The sequence below is a fragment of the Cibotium barometz genome, chromosome 31 (genome assembly GCF_041138505.1).
Source record: "Cibotium barometz isolate CiBa-2024 chromosome 31, ASM4113850v1, whole genome shotgun sequence".
In the NCBI taxonomy this organism is placed as follows: Eukaryota; Viridiplantae; Streptophyta; class Polypodiopsida; order Cyatheales; family Cibotiaceae; genus Cibotium; species Cibotium barometz.
Genome location: NC_141076.1, coordinates 31990858 through 32007147, shown reverse-complemented (window position 1 = coordinate 32007147; position 16290 = coordinate 31990858).

The window sequence follows — 16290 nt, the reverse complement described above, 5'->3', positions numbered from 1 at the left end:
GCTCAAAACCTGCGAGGGATTAATCTCCCAAGTGACCAAAAGCAACTATGTCTTCATCAACAGTTTTTACAAATAACACAAATAGTATGATTCACAATGACCCCTAGTCCATCTTGTCATTCTAGGACGGCCTCCAGACATTCTATCTGGCATCAAGGTCCCTCATCAATCACATTAAAACATTTATTAGAACTCTTCTTCAAGATCCACCTTAGTGGCTTCTAGATCAAGGGTGTAAGAATATCCCTAATGACAGAATATTCAAACTGTTAGGGATTTCAATGGACTTTGGAGTTAGCATGCATTAGAGACGGCTTTGGGTCATGGACAAGGTCAAAATGCACTTTGACAAATGGAAAGGTTTGCAACACAATTTATCCTACAAGGTTGTGGTTCTGAAACATATCTTAATCCCTTCCACTATTTTTTTCCTCTCCTCTTGGAGACCTTCCTTAGCCGAACTTAAGCCCTTGGAGTTAATGTGTAGAAACTTCCTATGGGGAGGTGATGCAGACATTTTTGGAATACCCAAAGTTGCATGGAAATACTGTACTTTACCCAAGCATGAAGGTGGAATGGGAATTCCATACATAATTGAGCTTGTTGATAGGATGGCAAGTAACTCGTTGGTCAGAAGCTTGCTCATCCCTAAGGAGGACTATGCCCAACTCATTCACTGGATTCTTTCCTTTTTACTATTCAGGGCTTCTAGAGATGGAAGAATCTTCCTCCTCTCACCTTGATATTCAGCAAGATTCAATTTTAACCTAAGGATAGTATGTTGATCAAAAGAATGTGGACCTCATCGAATAAACTCAAGGAGAACATTGTCCTCACTGATAGCCTTAGTGCTAAAGCATGTCTCTTTTAGAAGGACTCCATCTGGTTCTCTATCATGTGCCAAAACTACATTCCACAGCCTCTGTATAGGTTAGCTCATAAGCTCTCCAAGAAAGGTATGGAAACTTGGGGTGGTGTTTGGAATTACAATACCAAAGGGTGGAAAACTAGGATAGAACCCAAGGAAACTTACATGCTCAATGAAGAGGACCTCACTCTTTTCACACAAAGAATGTCTATTTGGCAGAACAAGAAGAACACTTCATCTAGTTAAAAGGTCCCCTACTACCAAAAGCATTTGTCTAGTTAGGAAAGGATAGCCTCTTATCAATCCCTTAGTTAAAAGGTTTTGATCCCCCACTATACATCAAGCTCAACAAAAGGTGGAATCTAAGTTGGAACATGAGCCAATGGGAATAACAATTTACCAACATATGGTCCATAAATATACCAACAAAAATCTATTGCTTAATGTGGCTTATTTTGCATCAGGCTCTTTGGAGGACCAATGCTCGTGCATGCAAACTTGGAATAGGCAATGGTATATGCTCAAGGTGTAACAGTTCTTTGGAATCTATTCCCCATCTCTTCATTTCTTGCCCTAGAGTTAAAATAGTTTTTAGCCTCCTAAATCAGTGTGTTTTTCTTACCCATCCCCATGATATTAATTGGAAAGAGATCTTGCTCGAAGAAGCCTATGGTTGCTCAACCAGATTATGGAACATAATCAGATCTACATTTTTTTGGAATGTCTGGATTAGTAGAAATATGCTGTTTTTCAGAATAAACAATTCGATAGTGTGTAGGGTCTAAAACGCTCTTTGAGTTTGTAGATACGAAGTACTCTGAGGGACACCAAGGAACTGTTGATTGCAGTGACTGAAGCACTCAAAGACAATCAAATGGGCAAAACAGATGCAGATATTATAAACCTCATTGATGAGGTTAGAGAGTTAGACTACAAAATAAGAGGAACCATAGTTGCCTCTATCAACGAGATGAGGAATTGATGCGTCACATTATGGACATTGTTGAGGTTCAAGCTACTCTCTAGAGGGTATTCTATAGGGTATATTGAAAGTTAAGCTTCTTTGTAAAAAACTTTTTTGTAATAAGTTTCCTTTACTGTCTATAATACATATTTCAAATTTGTCTTTAAAAAAAAAGATTTATTTTTATATTTGAAAGCATCTATGAAATGAACAAAGTGGATTAAAAACCTATCTACTTTTAAAAAAAAGCTATTAGATGTTTCCCATGTAATTTCTCACTACTCTTGATTTGTATCTATTCATCTAGAAACCTATATTTATACCTTAGTAAATACTTCCTCATTCCCTTCTAGTTTTCATGAAAGTTGGACTTATTTTCGTATATTACTTCATAGTCATTACATTTCAAAGTTTGGATAAAATCCTATAATGCAATACTAACTACTCAATCCACCCCTCTTCAAGACATCCACATGCACCTCATGATGCACCCTATTTAGGTCACCTTCCCATGTTGTGTCAAAAGAAAAATGCAAATTGTACAAAAATTATCCGAATTAACTTTTTCTTGCATAGCTTGGTCATACGTGTCACTCCACCTCACCTCAAGGGCACAAGAATATATAAAAAAACTAGCATTTAATGTGCTTGGCCTAGTTAATTGGGCCATGGGAACGCCCAATTATAATCCACTTCTTTAATGCATTTAAAAAGAAAGATTCTTGGAATATTCTATCCACATGCTTTTTCAATTAACATGATACAAGTAAATCATGAGTATTACATAATTTTAGGAATGAGAATCCATCCAAAGAAATAAAAGTAGAACCTACTTGAAACTTCCACTACTCATGGTGGCCAAACATCTCGCATGTTAGCTAACTCAGCTTTCTTGATGGTGTGGCTATACAATGGCCCTTCCTTTATGGAGAGGACCACCCAGTTACCTGCCTCACATTCTAATTCACCTTTTCTATTTAACCTCATATTTGCTTGAGCTAGAGAGAGAGAGAGAGAGAGAGAGAGAGAGAGAGAGAGAGAGAGAGAGAGAGAGAGAGAGCATAATTTACTTTCATGTTCTTATGTCTATTTTACTTAGATAGTGAGATTTAATTTGTGATATTCCATTAAAATTGTGTTGTGTTGTGTTGTGTTGTGTGTGTGTGTGTGTGCAGACAAATCATCAAGAAAATGGCGAAAGTGCGAACAATACCATAGAAGGTGAGGCATTGTCTCTATAGGATGAGAGCACCATCTACAAGAAGCAATGGCAGTGCGCCTTCGTACCAAAAGAGATCCAACTAGGAATACCCAAACCAGACATCTCCACAGAAACAATCGTTGCTTCACGGGCAATCCACTCTTCCAAATTCTTTTCAATGCAACTTTCCACCAAGCAAGAGATTTTGACATATGCCAATTTCCAAAGACGATTTGCATGATCCTCAACCTAAGGTGGTAAGAGTACCCTATAAGCCTTCGCTACAGACAAATTGCCAAATGATACAGGAGTATATCCTGCAAGATACCTATCAAAACTCCAATATTGAATTCTGAGTGTTTCCTCAAGCATTGGGACTAGCTGAAAGGACTGCAATATTTCCGAAATGAGTCTCCAGATAGGCCTGTGATGCATCCCCAAATTGCATTGTATGACTACAAGTGGGAAGATGAATACATGTGTGGCATGGTAGGAGGTACAAAAAGATATAAGCATGGGATTCTTGTACCAAATATTCCTCTCTCCTCCATAAAATTTTCTTCAAGTTTTCATATATTACTTAAGGAAGTTTCCATACTTTAAGAATTTCAAATAACTTCATGGTCAGCAATCTCGTCTTGATATACGTGCATTAATGAAGAGTTATCCTTTTCTCAATTGACCTTCCACTTTAATTCATCACAATCTTACACCACTTACAAGTATGCACCTTGATGTTTTTGCACTATAAGGCTAATCCATCCTAAACTCTACCATTTTATATACCTATGCTTCTATCTTGATCTCTATTTCATAACACTTACCTTCTTTTGTGTACCTATGCCTCTAACTTGTTCTCTCTTATCATGGCATTTATTCCCCCTCCTCCAAAAACTCTAGACCAATTAATCAATTATCTTCAAGCCTTGTATGATTATCCTAGCCCGAAAGATCTCTCCACCCACATGAACAAATAAAATTTGTTCACAACCTGCAAGAGACTATCCATGCATTAACAATGCTATGGGATCAAAGAAATAGCTTATAGTATAGAATAATAGTAATCCAAAGATTAGTGTCTGTTCTTAGATGATGCCAATCGTAGGCAAAGGAGTACTGAAAAGCATGCGAGAGATAAGTTCCAAGCTCACTTCTCTTTATGAGGAGCTCGAAGAGAAAGAGGGTGAGATGTAGGGATGCTATGACCTTACCTTAATGTAATGGCTTACTTTTAGGGCTTATGTATCTCTCGCAATTGCTTTTTGTGGGGGATATATTAGTAGAAATGCCTAAGCCAAAAAAAAATTCTCTTTTGTAATTCTATGATTGATTAATAAAGTTTACTTTTTATGTTTTCAATGCAAAGTTTCCTTAAACTGAGAGACTTCTTTATGTATAGTGATTAATTCATACAATATGACTCATATGCAAACTAGTACATGAGAGAATTGTAGTATTAGGTGGCTCGGCTGGACTCTAGCATCGAAAGATGGAGAAAATAGAGAGAACTGACTAAATAGAGAGAACTGACTAGATAGGTTTTTATCTGCTTAAATCCCCCTTGCATGTATGTCTTTGCAAAAGGAGCTTTGTGATATCATAACAATTCTGGTGGACTAGATTAGAGAGATGTGAGAAGGAAAATCCCTCAAATTTAAAAGTTGTAGTATCCTTTAAAGGGGATTTTACCTTGCTCAAGCAAGGAGGATCATTAAAAAAACAATGGTGTACCCTTAAAAAAACTCTTAGATTTAGATTGCAAGAAAGGAATATCAAATTATATCCTTTGAAATGAAATTTTGGGCTACCCATATACAGGAAGGAGGGCATAGAGGAGGTAAAGGTACACCTCTAATAAGGGTTATATATATTAAATCTTCAAGAATATATAATATGAGAAAAAACAACTTAAGTGATGTTTGGGATGTAACAAGCATGGAGAGGAAACCATGTATTTAATAAGGATTGTATGAATAAAATCTAAAATCTTCAAGAATATATAATATGAGAAAAAAACTTAAGTGATATGTTTGGGATGTAACAAGCTTAGAGAGGAAACCAAGCCTTAAAACAAGGCTTACACGTACTTACACATGTACCGATATGTTTTTTTAGAGAGAGAGAGAGAGAGAGAGAGAGAGAGAGAGAGAGAGAGAGAGAGAGAGAGTCTCCTCTGTCTCCTATCATTTGAAATTTGAAATACTACTAGATGGGTAAGCAGACAAGAGAGAAAAAGAGAAAGGGAGATCAAATCCCTTTGTGCAAAGAGAGAGAGAGAGTCCTCTGGCTCCTATCATTTGAAGTCTAAAATACTACTAGGTTTGTAAACAGACAAGAGAGAAAAAGAGAGAGGGGCATTAAATCCCTCCATGCACAGACACACACACACACACAGACCCTATTTCTTAGGGTTTGTGAGACTCTCTAAGAGAGAGGGAGGTGGGCATTATTTAAATTTCCAATCATGCCTTAAAGAAACCAGGTGTGTTAGTTATGCTAATTGATTTGAAAAAGCAAACAATTCCGTGTGGGGCCATACTCTCTATGACCCAATATGGAGAGAGAGACAACCTTGCCTTTTCTCTCATTGACCTCATATGGAGAGAGAGATCTTGAGAGTTCTAACTCTAATATACCAATGCCTTTTAACCCTAGTAAGAGAGTTTCAACGGTAACTTTACCCTACACCTTTTATAAGAAAAGGAAGAAAGAGACCCTCATATGGAGAGAAATCTCTAGAGTTTTCACCTTAATAGTATACCATTGCTTTTAACCCTAATATACTAGTGGTTCTTTCTAATGATTAAGGTGTGGTGATCAATGTGCGTACATATTCTTAGGTTTTTGTGGCGGTATTTTTATTATATTTATTGGCTGGAGTGGTGGCCATCTCAATCAATCATAGTTTGGTAAGTTGTGAGCTAGTTACTCTCTCTCTCTCTCTCTCACACACACAATAAGGTTATGGGATTCATGGTATAAAAGGATAGCTAGCTATGTTAAATCGTGAGGGCTTTGCATAATGAAGAAGGATATCAAGAAATAAAGGAGAACAAAGAGACATAGAGTACATTCTTGAAGTTATTCTCGTAAGTTTTTTTATTCATAGGTATGGCCACACAACTAGGACACTCCTTGGAGGTCACATGAAGCAAAGTAAGGTTGTGGGATGTATAAAGCGTGGAGTATAAAAGGATGGAGACAAATAGCTACCTGTGCTTTGCTGAATCATGAAGGCTTTGCATAGTGAAGAAGGATATCAATAAATAAATGAGAACAAAGAGACATAGAGTACATTCTTAAAGTTATTCTCATAAGTGTTTTTACTAATAGGTATGGCCACAACCAAAAAGACACTCCTTGGAGGACAAATGAAGCAGATCAAGGAGTTATTGAATTCATTTTTCTCTACATTTAGGATCTATTTGAGGGATCTCATTATAATTTTTATTTATTTAGATAATTTTAGCAACCTGATTTTACAAAAAAGAATTAGTATTAATAATATTATTTTTTTGCTCAAATGTTAACCCCAATATTTCAGAATAGAGGGAACTTACATTAGAAATATCCCAATAGTAGAGAACAATGAACTTGAGAGAAGCCTTGCTAAATGTATGACTTCCTCAACATGGACAACAATTGCATGTCCCCATCTAGACACAAGGATAAATAGGGAAGCACAACAAGGACATATCACTTTGACTTATCTCACCCCCCCTAGAGGAAAATGTAGGCTTGCAAAAATCTCCATAAAAGTATACAAGGCACTAAGAGCCTGCTTTAAAGCCTTAACCACCCATAACAACCCCCTCGAGCTTCATAAGCATAACCCACTCCCAATGTAGTATCCAGTCCTCTCACTATAAAGAAGCAAGTCCATGCCTATGCCATTTACGTTATCCAAATACATATAGATTCACATCCATTATAATAAGTGAGGCCATTTATATCTCTTCAACTCATTGTTCTCACGGTTTTGAACCAAGAAGACATAAAAAGATGTCTAGTTCTATAGTAAAATAGCTTCAGGATATTTGAGAACCACATAGGTATGTAAGGAGAAGCATATTGTTAGCCATGTTTGCATTCTTGTAAATCTCCGTTCCACTATAGCATTCCCACGCCTAGGTTCTTTTCCACTTTAGCACTCCACACCTCTAGTTAACTATCTATGCTTTGTGTACATTCACATTCACATTCATATTGTTAACCACCATGTTTGCATTCTTATAAATCTCCTTTCCACCATAGCATTCCCACACTTGATTTCTTTTCCACTTTAGCACTCCACACCTCGAGTTAACTATCTATTCTTTGTGCACATTGACATTCACAAAAGTATGATAAAAAAGAAGCTTCCATAAGGTGAGTTTGGTCAAAGCATAGGGTGGTTGCAAGATGAGGTTATCTAGTTTTATTTAGCGGATTGGGTCTTAGGTTTAGCTTGAAAACAGGTAGTTTTTTTATAAAGAATGGCTAATCTCTCCTAGTTAGCCAAGTCCTAGTTAGCCAAGGAATTACACATTGAGGTCTTCTAATGGATCATCACATGCAAAGTTAGGCACCTTAAACTATAGTCGATCGAATATCCAATAATTATAAAATCCCTTTTATTTGGATATAAAATATATGCGCAAGCCCTGCTCCTAGGTTTGGACTTTTATATCTGTACTCATATAATTTTTCCACTTTGCATATCATAAATTTGCATAATATAGAGCTTAACTTGATTTATCAAGTAAGACCATATTAGGGAGTTTGTGAAAATCCCAATTCCCATTTTTCAAGATAAGAAAATGGGGGCATGGTGAACCCTTTTAAGCTTTTGTCAAAACTAGCTCATCTGACATATCGTTTGGAAAGCTAGGTTCTAAATCCATATTCTTCAACAACTTTGTATTTAAAACCATTTTGCAAGATTAAAAAAAGGGAGCACGATGAACCCTTTTAAGCTTTTGTCAAAACCAACTCATCTGATATATCATTGGAAAACTCTTGAAGAGTCAGATCTAAATCCACATTCTCCGACATCTTTGGATTTGGTATATTGAAGATACACCAAAACATATATTAAAAAGAAAATTCCCAAAGTAATGGGATTTTTCCAAACTCCCTAATATGGTCTTAGTATTTTTTGATGTGTTTTTCTATTTTCTATATTATTTAAAAGGTATTAAAATTGTTAAAAATGCACTATTTTATCCACCCTCCACATCCACCATTTAAAATTCAATTTATTTGGATCTAGTGATCATTGGACTAGGGAAGATCATTAGAATGTGAACCTAAGGTAAAATTACAAATCTAACAGTTGGCTCTTTGTAGATGTAATTTATAAAATTTGTTCTGAGAGAGAGAGAGAGAGAGCTTTCCCTCACTTGGTCTCAATCGGGTTGTATGCGCAAGCACCTCCGGCTGCAGTAGACGACGTGATGGAGAGAGATTGAGAGCTATTTCCTTTATGCACCCCATAGTTCCAACAAATAGAGAGAGAGAGAGAGAGAGAGAGAGAGAGAGAGAGAGATAGCCCCTCAAGCTTCTATGGTTCGTGCTTTCCCCTCCTCCACCCACACAGAATCATCTCGTGCAAAGGATAAGATGAGATTTTTTTTAAATCCAATTCTGTGGTTCAAAAAATGTTAGTGGGCCCAGCCCCGTTGACACGGTGAGGATGACACCTACGCTATGATACCAATGTTACGCTATCATACTACATGAAGAGGAAGAAGGCCTACCTCTAGTTCACCTCCCAGCTACTACAGAGCAAAATAAGGAGTCCCCCATTCCTCCGAGCTATATGTAGTGGCCTACCTGCCCACACTAGCCTAGACACCAGCGATGCTACAACCTGAATGTCTCACCCCTGAACCCTGGACTCGCTCTGCCACCCGCTCTCTGGCATGTGTGTACTCGGAACCCGATCGAGCCGTCATGCAGTCACTATACGGACTATGTGACACCCCATATACTTACAAAGTTTTATCACAGACGGATGATGTTTGGGTATGATGTCAAGGAATAGAGTGGGAATTTTCAAGGCCTCTCAAACAAGCACTGAGAGACTTCAAAAATGTGCACTGTGCACTACTTGACCAATCAAACATATGGTGATGAAAGTTTGCAAGGATGTGGAGGGATTCCCTCCCCGCATAATTGCAAAGTTTCATTACTAATTAATGATGTTTGGGTATGATGGCATAGAATAAAGCAAGATTTTTCAAGGCCTCTAGATAACTGAGAGACTTGAAAAAATACAAATTGGGTGCTACTTAACCAATCAAACATCATATGTTTGTTGATGGAACTTTACAAGCATCTGGGAGGCATTTCCCCCCACTTGCTTACAAAGTTTTATCACCAATGAATGATGTTTGTGTATGATGGCAAGGAGTAGAGTGGGATTTTTCAAGGCCCCTCGAGCACTGAGAGACTTTAAAAATGTTCACTCTACACTACTACTTGACCAATAAAACATATGGTTATAAAAGTTTGCAACCATGTGGAGGGGTTCCCTCCCACATAATTGCGAAGTTTCATTACCAATGAACGATGTTTGGGCATGATGGCATGGAATAGAGCGAGGATTTTCAAGGCCTCTCGAGCACTCAAAGACTTGAAAAATATGTGTGCTACTTGGCGAATCAATCGTCGTCCGTTTTTGGTGATGAAACTTTACAAGCATTTGGGGTGGGACCCCCCACATGCTTGCAAAGTATCATCACCAAAACGGATGATGTTTGCGCATGATGGAATTGGGAAGAGGAGGATTTTTCAAAGCCTTTCAAGCACTAAGAGACTTGAAAATTGTGTATTGTGTGCTACTAGATCTATTAAACATCATTTGATGGTGATGAAACTTTGTAAACATGTGGTGGGGGGGGACCTTCCCACATGCTTGCAAAGTTTTAACACCAATGGATGATTTTTAGGTATGATCGCATGGGGAAAAGGAGGATTTTTCAAGGCCTAGCATTGAGAGACTTAAAAAATGTGCATTGGGCACTTCTTGACCACCACTCAAACATCGTTTGTTGGTAATGAAACTTTGCAAGCTTACAAAGTTTCATCACCAATGGACAATGTTAACGTATGATGGCATGGGGAAGTGTGAGACCCCTTCTCCCTCCGCGATGCCCCCTCTGAGGAGCGCTGGCGAGGCGGAAGCAGCGTGCATCAGCCTCTCGCGCGGGGCAGGGATCCACACTCGAGGCCTCATCCATGGATGTCTGGGGACAAGAGACTAGCCCAGCGGTTCTTCCAAAATCGAGCTCGGAAAAACTTCCCTCACTCGGAAGGCACGGGCGATTCTACCAGGAAAATCATCTAACAGGAGAATTGATCTAACAAGTCAAAGTCTTAACAAACCAAACTAATCCGACCGAACCCGAAAGTCACATGGTCAGATCAAAGAAGAGACTTGCACTTGGTCCATAGAATCACCGCTTTTTTCCTCCTTTAGCGAGGCGGCAAGTGAAGCCCCCAACCAATCAATTGGTTTAGCAAGTGGAGAAGAGAGCTCCAAGAGTTGTTGAAGAGAAAGAGAAGCTCCAAGCTCCCCAAAAGTAGAGGATTTTTAAGGGATAATAGAAAATATGATTATTTTAATGTAATACTGGCATGGTATAGCTCACAAATGAGAACACAAAAGAATGAGGGTCTATTTATAGGTGAGGGAGGCCACTAACTGAGTCCAACTGGGTTCTAGAATTTTCCAGCTATAGTTTGACTGAATTTGGACAAGATTTGGACCAATTTGGGTCTCCCTTTTGATCCAGGAGATAGGAGATATAAAAATATCATAATTTTTTATAATTAAAAAACCTTCCCACACATGTGAAGGAGGCGCCTACCTCAAAGGTCTCCCTTTCCTTACCAAGGTGTCCAAAATTCATCATTTATCCAAAATATCTGATTTTTTTAGTAATATCTCTTAATTTTTAACTAATAAACTTTGTACTCAGTCAACTCTTTATCTTATGTGAGCATTTACTCATTTTTGGGTATTTTCTTTTATTCTTTGGATTTATCTCATCCCAACACTTGGATAAATCCTATTGGCCCATAGGAACCATAATCCAGAAATTTTTGAAAATATAGACCCTTAGGCTAAGGTCCCTTATATCATTTTTAATTGATTCTGAATGCACCTTGGAGAATTTATTTTAAAATTTTGTTTTAGGGAAATATATTTTATACATTAGGAGAATTTTTATATCTAAAAATATCTCAATATTGAATTATCTCTCTCTAGAATTTTTCTTCTCTCTCTAGGTAAAAATAAGGAAAAATAATATTTTCTTGTATTCTGAAATAGGGAATGATTATAGGGGATTGAGGTAAAATCTTATTCATTATTCAGGATGAGGAGGAATCTTACATCCTCTCCCACTTAAAAAACGTGAGATGTCCTCATCTCACAAAGTGGGGGTATTCTTTTTCCATCTCTTCTTCTTTCTCCCAGGTGGCGTCTTTTAGAGGAAAGAACTTCCACTTGACTAAAAATTCTCTGAGGACTCTGATCTTGAGAACCTTCTCCCGAACGTCAAGGATTTCTTCAAGCTGTAGTACCATGTGGCCTTGAGTCGAAGAAATCAATTGTTCATCATCAAGCACGTGACTCGGGCTGGGTACATATTTCTTAAGCAAACTGACGTGGAATACATTATGTACCTTGAGATGGGGAGGCAGAAGAAGTTTATAAGCTAGATCGCCTACTTTCTTTATAACAGCATACGGTCCATAGTATATGGGAGAGAGCTTCTTGTACTTCCCTAAAGATAAAGAACTTCTTTTTTGTCATACTCGAATAAAGACCATATCTGATTCTTTAAACTCTCTCTCTCATCTCTTTTTATCTGCATGCTACTTTTGCCTATCTTGGGCTGCCTTAATATCTTTCCGGATTGATTGCATTTGCTGGTCCATGTCATCAAGCATTTGTTTGGACATCTTGACTCTGATCAATGGGTCGGACCAAGTCAATGGTGTAAGGCAATCTTGTCCATACAGAGCTTTGAAAGGGTTCATCCCAATGCTTCGATGATAAGAAGCATTGTAAGCAAATTCAACCAGATGCAAATAGCTTAACCACTTCTTGGGTTCCCTGCCACCACAGCCTGACCAAAGGATATCTTCTATTACCTAATTCACTCTTTCAGTCTGGCCATCTGTTTTGGGGTGATAGGCTATACTAAGATCCAAGAAAGTTCCTACTGCTTCAAAGAATGCAGTCCAGAATTTTGATGTGAACTTGGGATCTCTGTCACATACTATCCTCCTAGGTAAACCATGCAATCTGAAGATTTCTTTAAGGAAAACTCTGGCAACATCCATTGCAGTGTATGTTTCTTTCACTGGAATTAGATGGGCAACTTTGGTTAGTCTATCAACTACCAGAAAAATGGAGTTGTAGCCTGATTGCACTGAAGGTAATCCAGTGACAAAGTCCATACTGATACATTCCCACTTCATTTGTGGAATGTCTAGAGGTTGCAGTTTCCCTGGCATCTTGACTCTCTCTGCCTTGATTCTATAACACATTAAGCATTGTCGCACATGATCAAGTACATCCTTTTTGAGTCCTGGCCAGAAGAAGCTTTTCTTCACAAACATATAGGTTTTTATAAACCCTGGATGTCCAGCTATCAGGCTATCATGGGCTTCTCTCAGAATCCTTCCCTTTATTCCCTCATCATTGGGAATGCATAGCCGATTATTATAATACATTCATCCTTCATCCAATTTGTACCCACCAAGAACTTGACTCATTTCTTGAGGAGTCTTGCTTTCCTGCATCAGAAGGGTAGCAATAGGGGCAAAAAATTTGTCCTGCATGATTCTCTCTCTTGCTTCACTGATTAATGGATTTGACACCACTGTAATTGTAAGCAAGGAGGATTTTCTGCTGAGCGCATCTGCCACCACATTTTCTTTCCCTGGCCGATACTTAATTTCAAAATCAAATTCCTGAAGGGTCTGCATCCATCTCCTTTGACACATGTTGAGATCCCTTTGGTGGGTGAAGATCCACTTCAAACTTTGATGATCTCTCATCAAGGTGAACCTTTGTCCCAAAAGATATTGTCTCCACAACTTCAGAGCATAAACTATTGAGAGTAACTCCAAGTCATGAACGGCATAATTTCTCTCATGTGTTTAGAGCTTTCTGGATTCATAGGCCACTGCATGACCTTCCTGCATAAGAGCACCACCTAAGGCAAACCCACTGGCATCAATAACTACTTCAAAAGGTTTGGTAAAATCTGGCAATTTAAGGACAGGGTTGGTTACTAAGGTTGTCTCTCTTCAGCTTATCAAAGGCACTCTGACACATAGCAGACCACTGAAATAGGGTACTCTTCTTGAGAAGGTTAGTTAAAGGGGATGCTATCTGAAATAGGGTACTCTTCTTGAGAAGAATAGTTAAAGGGGATGCTATCTGAGCATACCTGGGTATAAAGATCCTATACCATCCAGTTAATCCTAGGAATCATGTGACTTCCTTTACCGTCTTAGATTTCGGCCAGTCTACAACTGCTTGGATCTTTGTCGGGTTAGGAGAAATCCCATCTTTAGTAGACACTATGAATCCCAAGTATTCCACCTGGTCATAGAGAAAGAACACTTGCTCTTTTTTGCAAAGAGTTGGTGCTTCCTTAGGATTTCCAGGACCTTGCGCACATGATCTTCACGATCTGCAGCATTCTTTGAGTATACCAAGATATCATCAAATAAGACAAGAACAAAATCATCTAAGTATTCTCTGAGAATATCCTGCATAAGATAATTAAACGTCGCCAGGGCATTAGTCAATCCAAACGGCATGACTGTGAACTCATAATGCCCATAGCGAGTATTGAATGCTGTCTTTGGGATGTCTTGTTCCTTGATTCTGATTTGGTAGTACTCGGATTTGAGATCTATCTTTGTGAATATTTGAGTCCCACTTAACCGATCCAGAAGTTCATCAACCTTCAAGATAGGATACTTATTTTTAATTGTTACTTGATTCAATCCTCTGTAGTCAATACTGAGTCTTAACGTTCCATCTTTCTTCTTTTGAAAGAAAACGGGCGCACCCCAAGGTGAGACATTGGGTCTGATGAATCCTTGCTCTAATAGTTGTCTTAACTGCTCCTTAAGTTCTAATAGTTGTCTTAACTGCTCCTTAAGTTCTATGGCTTCGGGGACTTGAATTTTGTATGCATGCTAGGCTACCGGGGGTTAACTCGATCTCATGATCTACTTCGCGAGATGGAGGCATCTCAGTCAGCTCTTCTGGGAACACATCTACATACTCACTTAAAACACCATATTAGAGAATTTGGGAATCTCCCAATTCCCATTTTTGAATACTAAAAAAGGGGGACATGGATAACATGTTTGTAAGTTTCTCAAAGCCCTATCATGTGACCTATCATTGGAAAGCGCTTGAAAAATGGGATCTAAAGAGCCATAAACCACTCATTTTGGATTAATGGTGTTCAAGTTATGGAAAATCCAAAGTTTTGACCACATGTCCCAAACTTGTGGGAAATTCCCATATTCCCCAATATGGTGTTTTAACCACTCTAGTTCTTTAGCCTTGCATTTTATATCTACCGGATTCATCTTAACGACATAAACAGCTTGCCTCTTTTTGAGCCCTTTAATAATTTAGAGGCCTTGACTAATTGCAATAGTGGGGATTCAGAAATTCCAGCTCCTTGAACTTTGTTCCCGTGTGAAGGTCAAGGAAAGAGATGGTTCCATTGTGACAATGAATGTCAGCTTGTTGATTCTTATGGAGCCAATCCATTCCAAGGATTCCATCATAGATTCCCAAGGGTAGGACTCTGAACTCGCAATTTGTTACGTTCCCATCTAGACTAAACTGAATGTCTGTCTCAAGGTGTGTGAAAAGAATCTTTCCACTGGCCAATTCCACTTGGGTTTCCCTGATTTTTGATGACTAACTTACGCAGACATCCTGGGGAAATAAAAGAATGAGTACTGCGTGAATCAAACAAAGCATGAATTGCTTACCCTGGTACTCTGCTGGAGTCTGGAGGACTGAAAATTGATAATTCTTCCCCTGATGCTCAATTGCGGCATAGATCTGTCCTTTTTCTTCCTCCACTTCCTTAGCTATAGTGACAGCTCTACCTACTGCAATCTGAGGTGGAACTCTTTCTCTTTGGTTTTCCCAATTTTGGGAGGGAGTTCAGATACTGCTTTGCATGGAGGCTGCAGGCTGAGCTGGCACTCTTCTGGGGTTGCCCTGATTTTGGCACGGGGGACCCTGATTGGACTAATACGATTGGACTGATACGAAGGAGTCTGTCTTTGAATTCTAGGTGAAAACTAGAAATTTTTCCTTGGTGACAGCATTTTAACTTTTTGTATGACATCACTTGAACTTTTTGTGGTCAAAGGCTTCCTTGGCCCACAGAAAGAGATGGGAAATCCTTGAGCTGGTTCCCAAACCCCTGACATCTGAAGCACCTGTTCTCACTTCGAAGCTCTTCCCTCTGTATTCTTGAAAGAGCCAGAGTTCCTAAGAAAGAGCTTTGAGGAAAAGGTCTTCCTTCATTCTTGAAACTTCGTGACTCCAGAGTCTGGTTGGGACCTTGGTGTCTCTTTGGAGGCAGAAGGTTGGAAGAACTTCCCGGTGTCTGGAATCCCTTGAAGGATGAGGGAGCTGGCTTTGGCAGCACTTTAATGATGAAGGCTTTGGCGAAGTCCTTCGCCATTCTTACAGCTTCAGCCATGGAAAGTGGCTTGGAATTCTTGACCAGGGTGCCTAAAGGTTCGTTCATTCCCCGAATGAACCTGGTCATAAGTTGCTCTTCGTCTAGTGGTGGTGAGTACTTGAGGAGAAGAGCAAATGCCTGGTGATATTCTTCAATAGTTTTTCTCCCCTAGTTTAGCTCTAAGAATTCATTCATCTTGGTTTCTAAAAATCCGGGGGGACAAAATCTCTTCCTTAGATAAGCTTTGAGATCATTCCAGGACTGGGTATTCCTATCTAAATGGTTAGTGTCACAATGGTTTCTCCATGCCACCCTGGCTATTTCCACAATCTTCAGCCTAGCGAGAGCCATTTTGCTCCTCTCGTTGTATCCGGTGACATCAAAATATTAGTCCATGGCTTCAACCCACTTCTCCACAGCCTCGCCCAAAATCTCCCCTTCACCGTTGAAGGGTCTTGGCTGAGTTCTATGAAGAGCCTTGCAAACATCGGGGTCAAACTCTTCCTCATTAGTGAGAGGATCT